General features: G+C 44.3%; 1 protein-coding gene and 2 long non-coding RNA genes across 4 annotated transcripts in view; 2 read left to right on the forward strand and 1 right to left on the reverse strand.

Annotated features, from left to right (window-relative positions):
* The window catches only part of GNAS (GNAS complex locus), a 301,279-nt gene that overhangs the window by 6,893 nt on the left and 270,603 nt on the right, over positions 1 to 23,783 (forward strand). The window lies entirely within an intron of this gene.
* LOC141096066 (uncharacterized) lies at positions 1,981 to 11,565 on the reverse strand. Of its 2 annotated transcripts, none has more exons than XR_012233565.1 (3): positions 11,498 to 11,565; positions 11,146 to 11,266; positions 1,981 to 2,435 (listed from the first exon to the last, which is right to left on the reverse strand). It is a non-coding gene; the product is annotated as an uncharacterized lncRNA (long non-coding RNA). The 2 variants fall into 2 exon arrangements; XR_012233564.1 differs by having other exon boundaries at positions 11,146 to 11,385; positions 11,498 to 11,562.
* The window catches only part of LOC141096123 (uncharacterized), a 129,637-nt gene continuing 117,616 nt past the window's right edge, over positions 11,763 to 23,783 (forward strand). The window contains exon 1 of the long non-coding RNA XR_012233592.1: positions 11,763 to 11,980. This is a non-coding gene — a long non-coding RNA (uncharacterized lncRNA). The remainder of the gene's footprint in view (positions 11,981 to 23,783) is intronic.

A 23,783-nucleotide genomic window follows, 5' to 3' on the forward strand; every position in this document is an offset into this window, starting at 1 on the left:
GAGCACTACATTGTTATACTCTACTAGCCCATTTGTATGTTCTTCTTTATTATGTGTAACATCATGTGTAACATTTTTTATTTTTAGTGTTTTTGAACTATCAAGACAGGAAAAAGTTCAATAATCAATAAGACCTTGTGCCGCTATCTTTGAAGAATTTATCTAATCAAGGCTCAGGTATATAAATAGTCTATGTAAGGTGAAATGTTAACACTAGAAACACAATGGGCCATTACAAACCAGGGCCCTTGAACTCCTGCTGAAGTAAAAATTAAATTTGGATAATTTGTGTTCCACAGGAGCCACATGTTACCTCTACATGACTTCTATTAGCGGCGGCACAATACAGCCTCCATTACTAAACGTGCACCAAAAGCGGTTTTAACTGAGAGCTTTAAGAAACTGCTATTCTATAGGTTTAATTTGACAAAGACAGACATCCCGAATATAGGTATATACAATGAGGGGACAAGTATCACTAAACGAAAAGGGAGAGGCAACTCCCGCAATAGATGAATCCTACAAAAAGATTTGTAATATAGTGCCCCAAAATTAGGTAAATGAAAATTGAAATCAATCTAAAAATTACAAAATTTTATTTATCATGCAAAAAAACAAGAACAAGACATAACAGATGGGTAAATGGTGATGAAAAAGGATAAGCAGCACCATGTAAATAAATTTCAACTAGTTGCGTGTCTTGTTTTACAAACCAGAGATTGCTTTGAGGGGCTTTAGGAATGGAGCAACATGTATACACATTGAAAGTGTGTTAACAAGGTTGCCACGTGACATAGACATAGTATCTCACAGTATGCCCACAATCCTAGTCCACATTGCAATAAGAAATAAACACACAGTAAAGAGAAAGTGTAAATGCCTACAAATAAGTAAAGTGATGAGTATAGCGCTTACCCATGTGGGACAGAAAATGGTGCATGCTGTAATCCTTAGCCCCGACGCACGTTTCTCGCTATGGGCTTCCTCGGCTGGCTTGTTTACTTATTTGTAGGCATTTGCACTTTACTTTGTGTTTATTTTTTTATTGCAATGTGGAACTTTTCCTTCCAATTTACGTTCACGTTCAACTCAACAAAGTGCATATCAGTCACTTTTAGCAGCGACTTATTTCCTGCGAAACCTAAAGGACTGAAATTCAATATGTTCACAAAAAGTCCCCTTTAATTAAAAATTGCAAACATGTTCCTGAAGTGTTGCCATCTTTAAAGTTGATATCTACGTCTTTGTGAGTGCCTCGCTCCATAGGGAAAAATAAGCAGACATGTAGTTACTAACTACCAGCCTGTTCTGCTCGGCGCCAATCTCTGCTGCCTCACTTTGTTCATGAACTGCTCTCTTCTGGCGATTCTATGGCTTCCAGTAATGTCACACTGATAGAGCAGTCTCTTCGCTTCTCCTCTGTTCTGTTGAAGAGGCGTCACCCCTGATGTCATGCCGATTGTCAGCTGTCACCCTCCGGCCTGACAATGGGGAGTCGGCTGTTAATCGGCATGACGTCAGCAGTAAGCCTCCTTCGACAGAGCAGGCAGGAAGAGGAGGAGCTGCTATAATGACTTGAGGTCAAAGGAAGCAGCAGAATCACCAGCAGGAAGTCCACGACCACTCTGAGCTGGCAAAGATCGGCATCGGGCAGAAGTGGCAGGTAGTTAGCAACTACCTGTCTGTAAGTTCTTAATCCAATAGGGAAAAAGAAGCACCATCCCGGATAACCCCTTTAATTAGACCTATGAGCAGACGAGGAAACAATACCATGCTGTTAGCTCTGAATTAATGGATTATGTGATTTGCTCAGCTCTGATGTCTGCTATAGATAACCACAGTAAGTACTAAAACTTGACCTCCTATAAACATGATGCAAAGCTTATAGCAGTGTTCCTAAGGAATCTTAGCCAATTGCTCATGGGCAATGGCTTCCAGTTCATTAATATTCTTGGGTTGTCAAAAGAATTGTCCAAAAAGTTAAGATTAGAGAGCATTACATTTCACAAACAAGGAAAATACAATGGCATTGAATGTTCTTGGAGATACATTAGGAAGCATATTTCACAGGTTCAAAGTTATACCCTGATTACACTACCTGGATATGGCAGGAAAAGGAAGCTGTCATTGACTGCTGGGAGATTCCTGAGGACGCAGGTAGTCGAAAACCCTTGAGTTTCTACGAAAGACCTGCAGCAAGATTTGGTGGCAGTAGATACTGAGGTTTCAGTTTGCTCCAAAAAGCAAACACTAAACGCTGAAGGTCTATATGCCCGAACTCCAAGTTGAAGCCTCTATTGGCCAAATAGCACAAGAAAAGTCAGCTCTAGTTTTAGTCAAAACCATATACATAAGCTTCAGAAGTTTTGGCATTCTGTTCTGCGGATCGATGAAACATAACTGGAACTTTTCCATCCTACGAATCAGTGGTATGTCTGAAAGAGAATGAAGCATACACTTAAAAGAACACACTGCCTAGAGTGAAGCATTTAGGTGGCATGGGGATATCTCCAGTGAAGCCTGGTGGTGGCTCACTGATGCCTTCAATGAAGTACAGTACTAATGTCTAAAGTGAAGCTTGGTGATGCCTTCAGTAAAGCTTGTTGTGTTTCGGTGATGCTTTGAGGCTGCTTTTCTTCCTCCAGCACTGGAAACCTGCAATGTCTGTAGAGTAAAATGGAGTTAAGTATCAGGAAATCGTAGGAGAAAACATCATGCCATCTGTGAGGAAGCTGAAGCTTGGGCGTCATTGCACCTTTCAGCTGTACAATGATCAAAGCAGTCCTCAAAGTCCACAAAGGCTTGGTTTCAGAAGAAATCCTAAAATTCTGCAGTAACATTCACCTGATTTGAATCCCATAGAAACTCTTTGCTGGGATTTGAAGAATTTGGTTTCAGCGCACAAACCCAAAAATATTAGCAAATTAGAAGTCAGGAACTGTTAGGTGTCAGGCTTCTGCACCTGCTCTGCAGAAATCCAGAGCCTCACATTCTGCGGTCTCCTGCTGTCTTTCTACTGCAGAGGAGATTGCTTTGTGGCAGACCGCTCCAGAGACTAAGTCCCTCTGTGCTCCTACTGGGCATGCTCATGAGACGATCTCCCATTGGAGATCGGGAGTCATGCGCCCAGGTCCTGTTCCAGATCTCATTGGTCCATCTCGGAGATGTGCAAGGTCCCGCACGGCTATAAAAAGCGTGCATGGCCGTTCCGCCATGCGCTAGTAAAGACTATACTGCTATGTGTGAATGGTGACTGACCTATTATGCCCCTTCCCTCTGATATTACGCATGTGGTTAGGGAATTAGTTCAGTAGTCTGCGCCAGTCTGTGGCAACCTTAGGCCACTGTGCACACCGCACCTTTGCGCTAGCGTCCGACATAGCGCCTGCTTTGTAGCTGTGTCGTCCAGCAGCAGTGTCCTGCGCCACGCTGCAGTTGCAGCCCTTCTTGGCGTTCGCAGTAGTGACGCCGCACACACGGTAGGTCTAGACGGACGCAGCCCCTCTGTCTTAGTTCCTGCTCCTGTGACCTTATACCATGTGTGCATTTACCTGAGGCCTGTGACTTTAACAGGCTCAGCCTTTTGTATGTTTTTGTTGCGGCGCCTGTGTGTGTGAACAGAGCCCGCTCTGCGCACTTCGGGTGAAGTTGAACCCGTGCGCATTATATCGCCATATTGCTCGTCTGCCATTACTCAGCAGCGGTTGTAACACCTACTGCACGGTGGACCCCGAGCGGCGAACGCACTTTATTATTATTTTTATTTAGTGCGTTCCACCGTTCCTAACAGGAACGCTGCCAAAATCTGGAGTCTGATGGTGCATCCCGTTTGCAGCAGGTCATAATAGCCAAAGGGGCTCTTCTAAGTACTAAAGACATTTGTCATAAAAGCGTTCAATAATTCCGAGACTGCGAGTGTTGAATTTTGAGAAACCACTTGTTGTGTGGAGCTATTTAAATTGTTTTTATTTCATTAGTTTGTTGCAAGCAGAAAGTTTGTAAATTTTGCTAATAAATCTACTTTGCAAAAGCAGGTGAATAATTTTGATGGAAGTTTAAAGGGGTTGTTCACTATTTAAACAACTCTTTCTCAATCATTGTTTCCCCCAAAAAATAATATCTATACCCACCTCTGGTGCTGACGTAAAATAACACTGTCCTCTCCTTCGGACGTAACTGACATTTGGAAGAAGTCATAGCTGCGGATGTTCTCTCACTTCTTTTGGATGTCTGAGGTCTCCAAAGAAAGGGAGAGTGAAGCGTCTTCTGATTGGCCGCAGGGCTCACTTGATAATGTTATACTACTGGGAGAGCCAGTGCTGACACTACTGGAATGGCGCCAGCACCAGACGTGAATGTAGCTGCTGTTATTTTACTTTAAGGTGGGGAAACAGTGATTGATTAGTGGTTGTCCGACAAGTGAACAACCCCTTTAAGTTCTTGCCCAGTGCTATCATTTGGCTCCGATACTTCTTTTCAAAGCACTTTTTGGATTAAAAGTTTTTCCTTCCCTATAGTAAAAGCGACAGGTCTTCTACTTGCTGTTTTAAGGGGAACCTATGATCGGAGCTTGAGAAACTCCAAGGTTACTGGGAACCTTAGTTGTGGCTGGAACATACTGGTGTAGGTAGTAACTTGTGAGGAATACGGGTAAGGCCGGTTTCACACGTCCTGATATTTCAGGTCCTGGAAAAAAATGGTATCAGAGATGACAGTGTCCGTGTGTGTAATACCTGCTGCACACTGTGGTAACCATGTGCCGCATTAGTACCACATGGACGAGTGCCAGGGAAGAAGCGCTACAGTAAGTGCTGTTCCCCGGCGCCGGGTGCTAAAGACAGCTCTCATCATTCTTCCTTGCGTGCCAGTGAACAGCGTGAGCAGGGGAGAATGATGATAGTTAAATTCAAGTGAGAACAATGACAGCAGGTGGTGGCTGATGGGATTATTATTCCCATCAGCCTACTCCTGCTGCTGCTAATAACAGTGACAGCAGGAACGGCTGATGGGAGTACCCACCGACTGGGACTAGTATTCAGGCTGATAAGGGGCCATTGATAAAAGCCCCCCCAGCCTAGAAATAGCAGCCCGCAGCTGCCCAGAAAAGACGCATCTATTAGATGCACCAATTCTGGCGCTTTGCCCAACTCTTGCCACTTGCCCTGTAGTGGTGACAAGTGGGGTTCTTATTTGTGAGTTTGATGTCACCTTTATATAACACAGTTATACTCACCTAATGCCTAATTCCACCGAAGCCCTCGTCTCCTGTAATAAACCAAAAATAAAAAACAACAATATCCCTCACCTGTCCGACGTTCTGTCCCATGCCATAATCCATGTCTGGAGGATAGTTTTCAACCTGGACAGTGCCAAGATGCGACTGTCCAGGCTAAGAACCACTAATGAATGAGCGGTGACATCATCATGTTTACTGCCGGTCAGTGAGGCTGCGTTCCCAGCATAGCTGAACTGCGGTGACCTCAGCACCGTGGGGAAAAAAAGCAGTGATGAGTTCAAGCTCAGTGTCTTCACAGCGGATCATGGTGAGAATTTTTCACTCTCGCAGCAGCTCATTCACCAGTGATGAGGCATCAGGTGAGTATAACTATGTTTGTTATTTTTAAGTAAAAATGGAAATCTGTATTTTTTTTTATTTCTAAGAAAAGACTTTATTCTGGCTGTGTGTTTATTTATCAAGTAACTATAGGATTAGTAATGATTGGGTGTCTTATAGTCGCCTCTCCATTACTAAGCCGTGGGCTCGATGTCACCTGACAATACAAAGGTGACATCAACCCCACAAATATGAATCTCACTTGCCCCTTATCAGCCTGGGAATACCAGACCCCAGATATGTGACAGCAAGGCTGGTTGTCAAAAATGGGGGGGACCCCACGCCTGATTTTTTGTTAATTATTTATTTACAGCACAGGAGCCGGCTGATGAATACTCCCATCAGCCGCTCCTGCTGTCACTGTTTTTAGCGGCAGCAGGTGTAGGCTGATGGGAGTAATACTTCCATCAACTGCCACCTGCTGTAATTGTTCTCACTTGAATACAACTCTCATTCTCCCCTGCTCATGCTGATCGCCGGCAGAGCAAGGGAGAATGATGAGAGCCATCTTCACTATCTGCTTACTGTACCATCGCTTGTCAGATGCTGGCACGTGTCACACGGATGACATCCCAGTGTGTAATCCGTGTGCAGGACGTTTAGCGGTCCGTGTTGACGGTAAAAAACAGATATGTCTATGTGTGGGTCACACGTACACATGTTCCGTGGAAACACACTGACATGTGCACAGACCCATTCACTTGAATGGGTCTACGTGTATAAGTGTCTCCGGTACATGTGAAAACTGTCACCACACGTACCAGAGACACTGACGTGTGAAAGAGGCCTAAAGCTGAATCATCACATACTTATATTATTATCAGATTTTCCAATTGTTTAATGATATTTTCTCAATCATTGATGATTATACCCAGTAATCATAGTATGTTCTCTTGTGTTACGCCTTACGACTCATTCAGACAGTTGTGACTTTTGTAAGCATTCTATATGTGGTTGTGGTCACAGGTCTAATTTTTTTTTTTTTTTAACACTGGGGGTCCACACAAAAAAAACAGACTTCCTAGTCTAGGATCAAACCCACCAATGAAATATTTATTTGATAGGAGTAGCTTGAGAAACTTTCTAGTACCCATGAACAATTGATGAAATCCTAATGGTGAAAACTGGCACACTTACCAAACACTGATGAAACTCGGACCGTTTCTTGTATACGAAAAAAATTCTTGCATGATGCCTTATTGACAAGTCAGAAGAGAAGCCCGAAAACACATAGAAAGACGTGCGAGTCTTTCAAATACAATTTTAGTTTGGGTTATGAAACCCGCGGTCGGTCCGTGCATTGTGGTCAATATATGAATTGTGTATTTTCTGAGGACACCTCACAATCGGAATACTAGATGGAGTATAGAGCTGGAGGTTTCTTTTACTCGTTCACAGTGAAGATCCTTTTGTTTTGATAAAATGTCTCTTCGGTATGTAATTGCTGGGAGGTCTCCACATGCCTGTTTCCCTGTGCTGAGAAGTATTTTTAGGACCCTGACCTAGTAAGATTTCACTTGGGAGAACAGGCTGAACAATTTTATTTTGACTTGAAACAACAAAATACATTGCTTTAATGGTTTTGACCACTTTATAACTAATTTAAATGTCATCTGGTTTTTGCGACCTAATGTGAGAGCAGTGTAGGAGAACGGAGCACAGGAGATAAAATGCTGCCATGCCACGTGGCTTCTAGGCCTGAACAAAACCCTGCGGAACTGATCCGAAGGAGAAAAGTTACAGGAGGGGCAGAATTAGACAGTGCTACGTGTCAGGTGATCGTGGCGAAGTCAACCCTCAAGATAAAAGGCCAGTACGCCAAAATGGGTGTGGATTTGGTGCCAAAGGAAGTAGCAATGACTCTTGTTGCAGTTCCAGCGGTTGGGACCATAGGTCACAGCCATGTGTACCTGCAAAACCCAGACTCGATCAAGCTCCGATGACCAGAGCTACAACAGTCAAGGTCTAGAGTGCACCCGTCGATGGTCAAGCACCGAAGACCCAAACAATGCCAATAAAGGTTCCTGACCCAGACAACGCCGGTCAACAGTCAAGGACCAGCCCCCATCGATACGGACCAAGGAGACACTCTTCTGCGGTCAAGTACCGAATAGGCCTTGATGGTAGTCAGTTGAAGCATTGAGCATGGACCGGTGATCGTTGAAGACATGTGAGACTGTCCGTCTGTTTCATCATGGACTTACGGTACCCGGCGTAAGCAGGGGGAAGCCACAGGCCAGACAGGGTCCAGCTGATGCTAAAACAGCCAAGAGAGCTCTGATAGATTTGGTTAGGAAAATGTGTGGCTAATGAGACAGAACAGCAGCCTTTGTCAGGGCCCAGAAAGCCGAGGACGTTCCTAAGGGTACTGTCACACTAAGGGTACTGTCACACTTAGCGATGTACCAGCGATCCCGACCAGCGATATGACGCTGTCAGGATCGCTGGTACATCACTAAGTGGTCGCTAGTGAGCTGCCACACAGGCAGATCTCACTAGCGACATCGCTGGGGACGGGGGATCGCTACTTACCTGTCACACCAGGCGATCCTGCGTCCTCCCGCCCGGCTCCACGCGTCGCTCGTCGTCAGCTTCCTGCAGCGCTTCCAGCCTGTTCTCGCGCGATCAGCGATAACCAGCGGGGGAGCGGGTTGTAGGTAAGTATCAGACACAGCGATATCGCTAGCAATATCGCTATAACGTCACTAGTTATAGGGATATTGCTAGCGATATCTCTTAGTGTGACATGCCCTTAAGGACTGTTCCTGCCAAATATGGTGTTTGCCCCCCTCCCACCTAGAACCATGTCAGACTGTAAATCCTGAGCCAATCCTGAGATTCTTTATTGTACATTAACCAACATATCTCAATCTGTATAATTGTTTTTCCAGTAATTCTGTGAATATTTCTCCTATGTGATTTGCCTGTAATAACAACCTTTTCCCCATAACATCCTGTTACGTAAATTGTTATTTCCACTTGGTGTTTCCGCTGTTGCACTCAGTCCACCTGCATACAGCAGCATTTGGTAAAGACCCTGACTCCAACGATGTGTCACTTGCTGGGCTGCTTAGTGCAGTTTTGATAAAATCAGAGGTTTGTCAACAGGAGACTAAGTAGCTAGTAAACCTGTTGACAGGTAGACCTCCATATTCATGAGATCTTTATAACCCTGCAGGGTCCTACATAATTATCCTTAAACAGAGCTCAGCATTCCAAGAACTGCTATATCTGTAGCAGATAAAACAGTGATTTTATCAAAATGACAGCAAGCAGCCCAGAAAGTGACACATCAATGGAATCAGGGTCTCAGTCCCTACATCATTTTGTTCTCAGATGCGGTAGCAAAAACCTGGCGACAGATTCCCTTTAAAGAGGTTTTTCAGGTTTTGAAGTTATCCCCTATCCATTGGATAGGGTATAACATCCTAATCGCTGGGAGTCTGACCAACACTCACTAATCCCAAGAACTGGGGCTCTGAAGGGCACTGTGTGAATGAAACTCTCTTAGCAGAACGCATAGATCAGTTGTCTCCAGCAGTACCATTAAGAATTAGTGGAGTAGCAGTGTGCATGATTGACCACTGCTCCATTCATACTGGGCTCTTCAGAGCCACAGATAGGGTTGCAGCCATCAGACACCCAGAAAGTTGTTTCCTATCCAATGGATCAGGGATAACTTCAAAATTTGGGACAACCCCTTGAAGAAATGGGTTTTGAAGAGGCGAATATACAACCAACTGATGTATCCATTTATGAAGCTGTGTCCCTTTCTTTTAATTAAACTAGGTCACATTGTTGGGCATGACATCATACCCACCAACATATTTGAGCCAAACAACTCGGCCTCTTCAAATGTCTGTTACTTTCCTGAATGACATGTATAGTCACAGACAAAAGCATCATCACTAACAAAGAGGCAATCCATGTATATATTTTTGGGGCTCTAATTACATATGTGCTTTGTCTACACTACATGATTCATAACTGAAACACAAGAAAACACAAAATGACAAATTTGCAAAAATACTCTGCAGTAAAAAAAAATATGACAGTAATCAGCAAGTGCTGTATAACAAATACAGGGTATTTAGTCGATACGTTTTTTGCAAAAAGTGTATGCCAAGCTGCTCCACCACGTCACGGTAACCCTTCACTGAGCAGTCCCCATCTAATGTATTTAAAACGTGAACAGTGTCTAAATGAACAGGATACAGACAGGTGCCTCCTAGTATGGGCTTGTGGTGTAAAGCAGCTCATTTATGTGCATGTCACACAAGAGAGGGGTGGGGTCTCCCAAACCATGCTATGATTACTGTCATATTTTTTTACTGCAAAGTATTTTTGCAAATTTGTCATTTTGTGTTTTCTTGTTGTGTTTCAACCAGTGGGTGGCGTGAACACTGTCTGACCGACTTGTTCACACTTGTGCATGTCACATATGTTTTTAATATGATTCATAACTGTAGTTTTATTCACCAAAAAAGCTTCAACATTGCAAAAATGCAGCAAAAACGTTTGTTGCGTTTTTTACAGCTTTCACTTTTTCATTGCTTTCTATGGGTGAAAAAAACACTGCAAAAATTGTCAGATTTAAAAGACGCCGCAGATCTCAAATCAGTCAGTAAAAAAAAAAAACCACACCAATGCTAAATAATTAAAAACCTAGTACGAAAAAAAGAGGTCTCACCCAAATAAGTCCTTGTATGCCATCAGACCACGCAGCCCCAAGGCGCGTTTTGCGTGGGCTTCCTCAGATTGGTGTTTACTAGTTTGTAGCAATGGTGGCAGTTTGCTCTAATTATTTCTAGTTATGCCTATACTGCGATTCTATGATCTTGGTATTAAAGCGTAGTACTGCTGCAATACTTATATATATTATGTTACTATATTACGATGTCCTTTAAAAGGTCTCAAAATTCCCGATCCATACATTATTTGGATTTGTCTCAGATCTTTTTTCTGTTTGTGCCTTTCACTACGAATTTTTGTCCATATAACTTTTTTTTTTTTTTTTTTTTTAAATTATCTGAATATGGTGCTTTTATGTGAGTAAAATAAGGAATAAAAGTGTTTTGATAAATTTTAAATGGGTGTTTGTACTCCTTTTTTATCTCTTTTTTGTAAATACTTAACATGTGAACATGGCATCACAGTTCCAGCAAAGTGGATGGGATTTATGAAAATCTCATGACCACAGTGCTTTTATTTGTTACACAGCAACAACCTGCAACATGACAGTTTCTATTGCAGGTACGGTGAGTTTTCTGTGCAGATTTCCTCCATAGATTTGCATTAGATGTGGAAAATCAGCATGTAAAAACGCCTATAATCCGCAAATGACTGTCAAATTTTTTTTTTTTTCTTTAAAGCAAATACCACGAAGTATAAAAACAAAAGCAACTTTATTTAAAACATGACATATCTAAAAGAGATGAAAAGGCGGCGTTGAATATGAGAATAATGTTAAAAAAAAAAAAAGCACTTAAAATCACAATGAAAAAAACGCAATAACCTAAACAAAAACTCACCAAATACTCATTGTTGGAACTTAGAATATCAGTCCAGTTTAGGTCAGGAGACTCTCAGCCGGTCCATGTATCATAGCCCGTAGCTGTGAAACTGACTCCTCACTGATCTAGCACTAATATCCTAGACAATTGAGAAGGCAGTAATAAGGGCAAGTTCACTCTGATTCCGTTTGCTGCGTTTTTGAGCAGAAACTCTCCAAAATCCTCATCAAAAACTCTGGCGTTTTTACTCCAAAAACCCTGCATAAAGACTCAGAATGAATACACCCTAAGTTTAAGTTCACAGGAGAGTGTATAAAAAAAAAGTCTGTGTTTCAATATAAACTGCAGACAAAAAGGCAGCAACACTTACCTGGCCAGATCTTGGAACAAATGCACTAAAGCAGAGTTCCCCAACTCCAGTCCTCAAGGCCCACCAACAGATCATGTTTTCAGGATTTCCTTTGTATTGCACAGGTGAAGCACTTATCACCTGCGCAATACTAAGGAAATCCTGAAAACATGATCTGTTGGTGGGCCTTGAGGACTGGAGTTGGGGAACCCTGCACTAAAGGGCTCAGCCAGCCCATAAAGCAAGATGTCAGCAACACAGGTGCAAAATACCAGAACAACCACTCTCCACCTACCCATTCCTGGAGGGAGTGACTGCCCAGTATACAATTGCACAATAAAGGCCCGCATAGGGCGTTGTCCACACAAGGGAACTGCATAGTGTCTGGTTCATTAGTCATGCCCCTACTTTTTGATTAGGTGGGCTGGCCAACACACTCTCAATGCATCACAATGTGAACACCCCTCAAGCGCGAGGGATGCATTTGTTCCAAGATCTGGGCAGGTAAGTGTTGTTGCCTTTTTGTCCACTGTTTATATTGAATTTTTGGAAACTTTGAGTTTTATTTAGTGGCTTTGCTAATTAGTAAAGTCTGTGTTTCATCCAAAAATAACGGGTAATTTTCATCTCAATTGTCATTTGTATGGCAACCGTTTTCATTAAAATTTTAAATAATCAAATAGTTTCCTATGTTCCTTAAAGGGAATCTGTCACCCTTTTTTTCAAATATGAGCTGCCGGCACTGACATCAGGGGCTTATCTGCAGCATTCTGTAATGCTGTAGAGAAGCCCCTGATGTAAGGCTAGTTTCACACTAGCGTTTATTTCCTGCAGTGCACAGCGCCGCTAAGCCCTGCCCCCTGCCCGCCCATCCGGTCATCGCCGCCTACTAGCGCACATGGGCGCTTGCAATCTGCGCACCCTATATTTAGCATAGGGTACGCAGATCGTGTGCTGGCCGTGCGCTAGCAGGATTTTGCCGTGCGCTGCGCACTTTTGAAGGTGCGCCCGTGTGCGCCGAGCGCAGCATGTTGCATTTCTGCGCGCACGGCGCACCTTCAAAGGTACACAGCGCACAGCAAAATCCTGCTAGCACACGGCCAGCGCACGATCTGCGCACCTTATGCTAAAGATAGGGTGCGCTAGTAGGCGGCGATGACCGGATGGGTCGGGCAGGGAGCCGGCAGGGGGCGGGGCTTAGCGGCGCCGTGCACTGCTGGAAATAAACGCTAGTGTGAAACTAGCCTAACCTGAAAGATAAGAAAAAAGAGTTAGATTATACTCACCCCGGCGTCCATTTCGGTCCGATGGGTGTCACCGTCCAGTCCGGCGCCTCCCATCTTCATATGGTGCCGTCCTCTTCTTTCCTTCCTGTCGTGGTTCCTGCGCAGGCACACTGCTCTGCCCTGTTGAGGGCAGAGCAGAATACTGCAGTGCGCAGGTGCAGGACCTCTCTGACCTTTCGCGGTGCCTACGCACTGCAGGACTCTGCTCTGACTTCAACAGGGCAGAGCAGTGCGCCTGTGCAGGAGCGACGACCGGAAGGAAAGAAGAGGAAGGCATCGTATGACGATGGGAGGCACCGGACGGTGACACCCATTGGACCGAAACGGACACCGGGGTGAGTATAATCTAACTCTTTTTTCTTCTCTTTCAGGTTACATCCGGGGCTTATCTACAGCAGTACAGAATGCTGTAGATAAGCCCCTGATGTCGGTGCTGGCAGCTCATATTCGAAAAAAGGGGTGACAGATTCCCTTTAATTAAATAGCATTGACTCTAGTGCTGTACGTGTGTTGTCGGTTTATTTCATGGACAGCACTCAGACCGAAAATGCTGTTGTGTGAACTTGGCCTGATAAAGATTCTCAACGTACATTTTAGCTATCTATGATTGGTAGTCGAAGCAAACATTGAGTTAATATTTAATATTACTGGTGGAGATGGGGGTTTGTTCCACAATAGCAATTCTTGGAAAGAACGCACAGAAAAATGAAGCAGTTGATTTCTGCCACTATTAAATAAAGGGACAAAATCTAAGAATGACGTTCAAGCCATTTTTCTTTACATTGAAACATTCCTGGGATTGTGTTGCAGACACAGCGCTCCACATAAGTCCTCAGAATTAATGGTTAACATGTCTATGGGACACAGTGAAGGATTGCTCGTAGATAGATCCGGCAGGGCAGCGAGAGAGAGATGACGTTCAATAAACACATGGATCTAGAGTATGTTCACACTGCGTTTTCTTCCACTTTTTGGGGGGGCTGAAAATGCTGCATAAAAACGCAAAAAGAATGAACATTTTAATTTCTATGCTAATACAACGTGCTGAAGACGCCTGAGCATCTTATTGCACATTTTTTCAGCACTTTTGCAGAAAAAAAAATAAACTAGTGTTTACTCAAATAACATCCAGTAAAATGCAGAAAAGATAAGCAAAAGCTCTGATAGAAAAAATGGCAAAAACAACGTTCAGGAAACGACAAGAAAAAAATACTGTTAGCAAGAGAGGCTTCAGATTTACAACACTGCAGAGAAAAAGAGTTTCTCGGTGCGTCTTCTGCTTCAAAGACTGGCCTTTAGACTACGGTCACACGAGCGATGATTTTCTCTTCCGAGAGAATTGGATCGATTATTGTAATGACACTGAGTGTCGGTTTAGGGTGGTTTCACATTAGCGCTTTTTAAGCGCACGCACGGCCGGGGGTAGCTCCGCCCCCGAACCGGCTCTCTGCCCGGCGTGCCCGCCCCTTGCTTGTAGCGCCGCCTCCTAGCGCACAGCGGCGACTGCGATCGGCGCACCCTATCTTTAGCATAGGGTGCGCAGATCGTGCGCAGGCCGTGCGCTAGTTGCGCTTTGACCTGCGCTGCGCACTTTTGACAGTGCGCCGTGCGCGCCAAAATCCGAAAAGTTTGATTTTGGCGCGCACGGCGCACCGTCAAAAGTGTGCAGCGCAGGTCAAAGCGCAACTAGCGCACGGCCTGCTCACGATCTGCGCACCCTATGCTAAAGATAGGGTGCGCCGATCGCAGTCGCCGCTGTGCGCTAGGAGGCGGCGCTACAAGCAAGGGGCGGGCACGCCGGGCAGAGAGCCGGTTCGGGGGCGGAGCTACCCCCGGCCGTGCGTGCGCTTAAAAAGCGCTAATGTGAAACCACCCTTACTGTGATCCGATTATTTAGCATTAGACAATCTGAGCAACAGGTGTGGAGAAGATGGAGAAATTAACTTCTCCATCTTCTCCACAGTCTGAGTCCGAGGAAATCGGTCTGCACTCTGACTGCAGTACCCCATAGTATAACATTGGTCCGAGTGCTAGCCGACAAAACATCAGATAGCACTCGTCTGATGCATATGCTCATGTGAGTGAGCCCTCTAGGCTACGTTCCCATGATGAGCTTTGGTGAGTTTTTGATGTTGCATGTTGTCTGCATTACTTCTGCACTTTTTAAGTAAATTTTTTATTGTATTTTTATCACATTTTTGATGCTGGGTTTTTGTCTCTTTTTGGTATGTCATGTTTTAAACAAAACTGCTTTGTTTTCGGTACTTTTTGGTATTTGGCTTTGACAAAAATTTATTGATAGTCATGTACGGATTACTTGTATTTTTCATGAGTTCACGTTGTGGATTCTCCACGATTTTTACCTGCGGATTTTCTGCATTTAATGCAAATCTGTAGGGAAAATCTGCATATAAAACTTAAACTTACCCCCAACAGACACTAACATGTTGCGGTGCACTCTACAGTTCAACTTTCAAGTTCTTAGTGAAAAAGAACAGTGGGCATGAGATTTCTAGAAATCCTATCCACTTTGCTGGAACTGTATGACGATGAGATTTTGACTCAGCGAAAATAAGCAGCGTCAAAAACTCACCAAAAACTTATTGTCGGAATGTAGCCTTATGAATCACCAGCTGAGTATTTTTGCTGAGTTTCTGGAGCTCTCCAAAATACTCCTCCAAAAATTCAAAATTCCTAAATAATATTAATAATAAAATTTTTTTCTATAGCGCCGACATATTCCGCAGCACTTTACATTTCGGAGGGGATTTGTACAGACAATATACATTACAGCATAACAATAATCACATAGATTATAACAAATGCCAAGAGGAATGAGGGCCCTGCTTGCAAGCTTACAGTCTATGAGGAAAGAGGTAGACATGAAAGGTGGGTGGTAACAGTTGCCCTGATTGTATGGACCAGCCATAATGTTAAGTGTGTATCAGTACAGACAGAGGGCTAATGGATGCATAAAGCATGTGGGAACATGATGCGGGGAACCTGGTTATGGTAAAAGTTTTGGCTGTGCCACACAGGGATAGATTAGGTTAATATGTTGAGGCGATAGGCCAGTCTGAATAAATGCGTTTTCAGGGCACGCTTAAAATTGTGGGGATTGGGGACTAATCGTATTGACCTGGGAAGTGCATTCCAAAGAATTGGCACAGCACTTGTAAAGTCTTGGAGACGGGAGTGGGAGGTTCTGATTATTGAGGATGCTAACCTCAGGTCATCAGCAGAACGGAGGGCGCGGGTAGGGTGGCATACTGAAACAAGGGAGGAGATGTAGGATGGTGCTGAGCCATGGAGGGCTTTGTGGGTGAGGGTAATAAGTTTAAATTGAATTCTGGAGTGGATGGGTAGCCAGTGTAATGACTGGCACAAGGTAGAGGCATCGGTGTAACGATTGGTGAGGAATATGATCCTGGCTGCAGCATTCAAGACAGATTGGAGAGGGGAGAGTTTGGTAAGAGGGAGACCGATTAGAAGAGAGTTACAATAGTTGAGATGAGAATGAATAAGAGAAACAGTAAGAGTTTTTGCAGAGTCAAAAGTAAGAAAAGGTCGAATTCTAGAAATGTTTTTGAGGTGCAGATGACAAGAGCGAGCCAGTGATCGAATGTGGGGGGCAAAGGAAAGCTCGGAATCAAGTATGACCCCAAGACAGTGGGCATGTTGCTGGGGAGTAATAGTGGAGCCACACACAGAAATGGCAATGTCGGGTATAGGTACATTAGTAGAGGGAGGAAACACAAGGAGTTCAGTCTTTGACAGGTTCAGTTTCAGATATAGTGAGGACATGATGTTAGACACAGCGTTTAGACAATCTCCGGTGTTTTCTAGAAAGGCTGGCATGATGTCAGGAGAAGAAGCGTATAATTGGGTGTCATCAGCATAGAGATGGTACTGGTAACCAAATCTATTGATTGTTTGACCAATAGGGGCAGTGTACAAGGAGAAGAGGAGGGGCCTAGGACTGATCCTTGAGGAACCCCAACAGTAAGGGGAAGGTGAGAGGAGGAGGAACAGTAAAGAAGCGGTCAGAGAGATAGGAGGGGAACCAGGAGAGAATGGTGTCCTTGAGGCCAATGGAACGGAGCATAGTGAGGAGGAGCTGATGATCCACAGTGTCGAATGCTGCAGAGAGATCCAAGAGAATTAGCATGGAGTAATGGCCATTTGATTTAGCTGTTAGTAGATCATTAGAGACTTTAGTGAGGGCAGTTTCAGTAGAGTGTAAGGAGCGGAGGCCGGATTGGAGAGGGTCGAGAAAAGAGTTATCAGAGATAGCGGATAAGACGGGAGTGGACCAGGCGTTCCAGGAGTTTAGAGATGAAGGGAAGATTAGAGACAGGTCTATAGTTAGCGGCACAGTTTTGGTCGAGGGATGTTTTTTTAAGTAGTCAGTTCCCTCTCAGTTTCCACATCAAAAACTCCGCAAAAATCGGTATTTGTACACAATGTCTTTAAGAAGCTGATGCAACCACCATGTCTGCTTCATGATGCTGCTCTGCTGGTGGTTTCACTGTTGTTTTTGGTGCAGCTTCCCCGTCAGGGTCTTTTTTTCTGTTATTTAAACTATAACTAGTGAAGAGTGAATATGCTACTTTACTTACTAGGATTTTTTTAAAGGAAAACTCACAAAAATTCTCAAAAAACCCTCTTGGATAAACTCTTCCATTTCATTTGTATCCACTTTGCTTTTCATATAAGGAGTGTTTTTAGCTTTTTTTTTTCCTTTAGAGATTTTGAAAAATTCTTAAGGAAAAAGAGTGCATGTCACTTTTATGAAGTTGATCCTAAAGAAACCCTTTGCAAACTAAGCCCACAATGAATGTGAGTTTTTAATGCTGCGGACCTTTGCTGTATCTAAAAATTATCTTCTAACAGTTCCAGCAAAGTGAATGGTTTGTATGATGATTTATAGAAATCTCATGGCCACTGAACTTTTTTTACTCAGCGTAAACTGATCTGCAGTGTGTATTTCTAATCTGTAAGGGCAGTTTCACAAGTCAGTGTCTCCAGTACATGTAGTGACAGTATTCTCACGTACCGGAGACACTGACACACATAGACACATTCTCAGGAATGTGTCTATGCAAATGTCAGCGTGTTTTCACGGACCGTGTGTCCGTGTGCAAAACACGCTGACATGTCCGTTTTTGTGCAACAGCACGGATCACACGGACCCATACAAGTCAATGGGTCAGTGTAAACACGTACCTAACACGGATGCTGTCCGTGTGCGTTTTTAAAAGTTAAAGGGTTAACATTAAAAATAATTTTTCAAAAACACGGACACTGACATACGGACAGCAAACGGATGGTACACACGGACATACAAATAGCACACGGATGACCTCCGTATGCACACGGACACGGATATCTCCGGTACCGGTTTTTCCGCTACCGGAATTATCTGGACGTGTGAAACTGCCCTAAGGCTAAGTTCCCAAGATGAGCTTTTCGGTTAGTTTTTGATGTTGCAGATTTTCTGCAGCATTTCTGGTTACTTGCATTTCTTCAAAAATATGCAGCGCTAAAAATTCACCAAAAACTCAGCCTTACACATATCAATTTCTCCTAAGGCTACATTCCCACAATGAGTTTTAGGTGACTTTTTGATGTTGCAAACTTTCTGCATCTATTAAATTAGGTTACTTGTGTTTTTTCATTGCATTTTTGTGTGTTCTTTTTACATGCTTTTTTATACTGCAGTTTTTGTTTCTTGTCAGTTTGTCTTGTTTTAAACAAAGCTGCTTTGTTTTTGATACTTCCTGGTATTTGGCTTTGACAAACTTTATTGATATAGTCACATGTGGATAACATTTGCATTTCCACTGCGGAAACGTACTAAAAATGCATGCGCATTTTTTACTTGCGGATTTTCCAAATCTAATGCAAGTCTAAGGGGAAAATCTGCACAGAAAACTTGGCATACCAGAAAGAGAAATTGACATGCTTCGGATTTGAATTCCACTTTGCTGGTACTGTAAGACTCTGCGTTTTTGACACCGCAAAAATACGCAGCGTTGAAAATTCACCAAAAACTCAACATGGGCACACAGCCTAAGGAGTGTACAGTTATGGCCAAAAGTATTCACACCCCTGCAATTCTGTCAGATAATGCTTAGTTTCTTCCTGAAAATAATTGCAAACACAAATTCTTTGGTATTATTATCTTCATTTAATTTGTCTTACATTAAAAAACACAAAAAGAATTGTCCTAAAGCCAAATTGGATATAATTCCACACCAAACATAAAAAAGAGAGTGGACAAAAGTATTGGCACTGTTTGAAAAATCATGTGATGCTTCTCTAATTTGTGTAATTAACAGCACCTGTAACTTTCCTGTGGCACCTAACAGGTGTTGGCAATAACTAAATCACACTTGCAGCCAGTTGACATGGATTAAAGTTGACTCAACCTCTGTCCTGTGTCCTTGTGTGTACCACATTGAGCATGGAGAAAAGAAAGAAGACCAAAGAATTGTCTGAGGACTTGAAAAACCAAATTGTGAGGAAGCATGAGCAATCTCAAGGCTACAAGTCCATCTCCAAAGACCTGAATGTTCCTGTGTCTACCGTGCGCAGTCATCAAGAAGAGTAAAGCCCATGGCACTGTGGCTAACCTCCCTAGATGTGGACGGAAAAGAAAAATTGACAAGAGATTTCAACGCAAGATTGTGTGGATGTTGGATAAAGAACCTCGACTAACATCCAAACAAGTTCAAGCTGCCCTGCAGTCCGAGGGTACAACAGTGTCAACCCGTACTATCCGTCGGCGTCTGAATGAAAAGGGACTGTATGGTAGGAGACCCAGGAAGACCCCACTTCTTACCCCGAGACATAAAAAAGCCATCCTGGAGTTTGCCAAAACTTACCAGAAAAAGCCTAAAACATTTTGGGTGAATGTTCTCTGGTCAGATGAGACAAAAGTAGAGCTTTTTGGGCAAAGACATCAACATAGAGTTTACAGGAGAAAAAAAGAGGCATTCAAAGAAAAGAACACGGTCCCTACAGTCAAACATGGCAGAGGTTCCCTGATGTTTTGGGGTTGCTTTGCTGCCTCTGGCACTGGACTGCTTGACCGTGTGCATGGCATTAAGAAGTCTGAAGACTACCAGCAAATTTTGCAGCATAATGTAGGGCCCAGTGTGAGAAAGCTGGGTCTCCCTCAGAGGTCATGGGTCTTCCAGCAGGACAATGAACCAAAACACACTTCAAAAAGCACTAGAAAATGGTTTGAGAGAAAGCACTGGAGACTTCTAAGGTGGCCAGCAATGAGTCCAGACCTGAATCCCATAGAACACCTGTGGAGAGATCTAAAAATGGCAGTTTGGAGAAGGCACCCTTCAAATATCAGGGACCTGGAGCAGTTTGCCAAAGAAGAATGGTCTAAAATTCCAGCAGAGCATTGTAAGAAACTCATTGATGGTTACCGGAAGCGGTTGGTTGCAGTTATTTTGGCTAAAGGTTGTGCAACCAAGTATTAGGCTGAGGGTGCCAATACTTTTGTCTGGCCCATTTTTGGAGTTTTGTGTGAAATGATCAATGTTTTGCTTTTTGCTTCATTCTCTTTTGTGTTTTTTCATTTAAGACAAATTAAATGAAGATGATAATACCAAAGAATTTGTGTTTACAATAATTTTCAGGAAGAAACTGAGTATTATCTGACAGAATTGCAGGGGTGTCAATACTTTTGGCCACAACTGTAGCTACGTATATAGAGCTTCTCCCTCCTGGGAAGACCATGAAATTGGGCCACATAGGTTAGTTTACAGCTAATAATAAGATCATATTACTTTAGTGCAAATTCAACAGTGGATTTGTCATAAAATTCAGATTGAAGACAGATCACATTAGCAGTGGCAGAGCGGCCTAAATGACGTGAACTGTAACCAGTATAACAAGTGCTAAACAGTGAGCGCAGTTATCTACATGTGAATCACATTTGGAGCTATGATGTGATAAAATGTAAGGGCATATTTCACTTGGTCTTTCCTGAAAATCAGCCAAAGCGAGTGTCACATGCTTAATTTTTCCAATTTAAGGACTCTGCCAGTAGGTGGCATTGTAGTACACAGACAATAACAGATCCCATACTGGAGAGTACGGTATTTAGAATCCATCCGAGCTGACGGGAGAAAGCGCCAGGAAAGTGTTCAAAAAATGAGTTTTACCTAATTGCAGGACTTGCTGGAAAGGTATTCTGGTGACTTTTTAATGAAACGTTTATCGCATGGGCAAGGAAATAAAGATAAAAAACATGTTCTAATTAAAAGGCACAATTTGATGGCAGTATGACAATATAAAGATACTTAGTTATCTATCGTGGGCAGCATGGAGGTGTAAGAAGATAAGCTGAGACAGAGTCTGCGGTTCCTGGTGCACTTTGCGGCCGGAACTATCGGGACTGTCACCACTGTTCTTCTGGGAGGGGAGGACCTTGGCACTGGACAGCAGGGGGTGTGGGGGAGAAAAAAGGGACTGAGGGCGGGAACGAGGAAGACTTGGCGGGAAGGCGACAGGAGAACATGGAGAAGGTTGACTCCCTCCCCACTGCTCCGGCTGCTAACTCCACATCATCCATCACATGACTTGCAAACTGACCATGTCCCTGCTGAGCTGTCTTCGGACCCTTCCTTAATGGGTGGCTCCTTCCCGCCTACAGTGGCAGATAAGCTGACTTGCTCCGTTCCTAGAGACTACTTCAGAGGATCGCATGCTGCCGCGGCCTACAAGTGTGCACACGGTTCGGCGCCGTTCCAGACGAATCTACATAAAGGACTGTTTCTACGTTCCAGCGCACCCAAGCCAAGCAGGACAGGATACATCGGCACAGTCAGGTGACCCTCTACCCCGGATTGAGGAATCTCTGTCTGCATTGGGGAAAGCCAAATTCTTCTCGAAGCTGGATCTCGCCAGTGGCTACTGGCAAGTGCCCATGTCAGAAAAAGACCGGGTGAAGATGGCCTTTATACTTCCTATGGGTCTATTTGAATTCAACAGGATGCCATTTGGCCTGGCCAATGCCCCTGGTATGTTCCAATGACTGATGGAGAGGTGCCTAGGTGATTTGAACTTTGAGGCCACACTCATTTACCTGAATAACATCATAGTATACGCTGTCTTGTTTGAAGACCATCTGCGGTGAATAGAGTAAGTGCTGAGCTTTTTGCAGAAGTATGGGCTACAGGTGAAACCTCAGAAATGTCATGTTCCCGACCCAGATCGTGTACCTAGGTCATGTTTCCGCCAATGAAGTGAAGCCGTCACGGGAGAAAATTGCGGTGATTCAGGATTGGCCAACGCCGGAGACCATAAAAGATGTCCGAGTGTTCCTGGGACTGACGGGGTACCATCGTCGCTTCATGAAGAACTTTGCCCATGTGGTGCAACCTTTGCTCAAGCCCCTGAAAGGGGTACCCACGAATGCAAAGGGTCAATCCATCCATTGGGAGGAAAGGCAGGAGAAGGCGTTTCGTGACTTAAAGAAGGCACTGACCAAAGCTCCGGTACTGGCTTATGTGTACTTCTCTATACCGTTCATTCTAGACACAGACAGAAGCTTGCACGGACTTGGGGCTGTGTTGTCAAAGGAGCAGGAGGGGAAAGAGAGGGTGATTGCCTATGCTAGTCGGTCCCTTCACGATTCTGAGCGCAACCCGGACAACTACAGTTCCTTCAAGCTGGAATTGCTGGCGTTGGTGTGGGCCATGACGGAGAGATTCGCAGAATACCTATCCGGCTCCGAAGTGCTGGTGCGTACTGGTAACCCATTAGCGCATCTGGAGAATGCCAATTTAGGGGCCCTGGAACAGAGCTGGGTGGCCCGGATGGCGAAGCTTCGGTGCAGAATCACTTACAGGAGGGGGGCCGAGAACACCCACGCTGACGCCCTATACAGAGCAAGACATGCGCCGCCTGGAAAGAGTAAAGATGAGATGCTGGAAGGGGAGGAGGTCCCCCGGTTCTGGAAGACCGCTGGGACGTTGGCGGCCATGCTGGATCAGATACGGGCCCCCCCATCTTGAAGGAGTGTTGGGAAGATCCTGGGATGAGTGTGTCCGGTTGATCGTGAACTTGCTCTGCTTACACAATGGGTGACACTGAAGAAGCTGCCTAGTCAGGAACAGTGGAGTACTCTGACTCCAGAAGCACTGAAGATATTCCGGTAGTGGGAGCACCTCCAGATGAGAAACGGGCTGTTATATAGCAAGGTTCTACTACAAAAGGAGTTGGGAGCCTCCTGGCAGGTGGTGATTCCAGAGACGGTGCTGTTTACCATGGCCACTGAAGCTCACAAAAAGGGAGCTCACTTCGGTCTTGAAAAAAAACTTCCAGTGGCTACAGTGGTTTGTCTACCACCCTCGGCTAAGAGCATCGGTTGAGGAGGCTTGTAGACTCTGTTGGGCCTGTGAGTTGGCCAAATCCCCGGAACAAAGAGCTCCTACTCAAACGATCATGACCTCAGCCCCCCTGGAACTGTTGGCCATCGACTATTTGACCATCCATCGGGCCGGCACACCAAGGATACGACCATTTCACGAAGTTTGAGGTGGTGACGCCCACCCGAGACCAAACTGCTGAGTCCACTGCATATGCCATCTGTAAAAATTTCATTCAAGTCTATGGATGCCTGCAGTGGATCCATTCTGATCAAGGAGCCTGTTTCTTGCGAAGAGTAATGGATGAGTTACAGCAGATCTATCAGTTCGACAGGACGCATACCACACCGTACCACTCTCAGGGAAATGGGGCCTCTGAGCGTTTTAACCGTACTTTAATCCAGATGCTAAGGACCCTGGAAGACAATAGGAAGGCTAGGTGGCCCGAGTATGTGTCTGAACTTGTGTGGATCTAAAACAATAGAGTCCATCAAACCACTGGTTACACCAGGGACGGACACAGACTGTAGTGGGCCCCTGTGAAATAAATTTTTCGGGCCCCCCCTTGCCCTTCATAGGGCAACAAAGTTATTTGCTGTTATCTAATATTGAGGCTATGCAGGGCTG

Source organism: Dendrobates tinctorius, unplaced genomic scaffold (genome assembly GCF_039654945.1).
Source record: "Dendrobates tinctorius isolate UK_male_01 unplaced genomic scaffold, ASM3965494v1 ptg000071l, whole genome shotgun sequence".
Taxonomy (NCBI): Eukaryota; Metazoa; Chordata; class Amphibia; order Anura; family Dendrobatidae; genus Dendrobates; species Dendrobates tinctorius.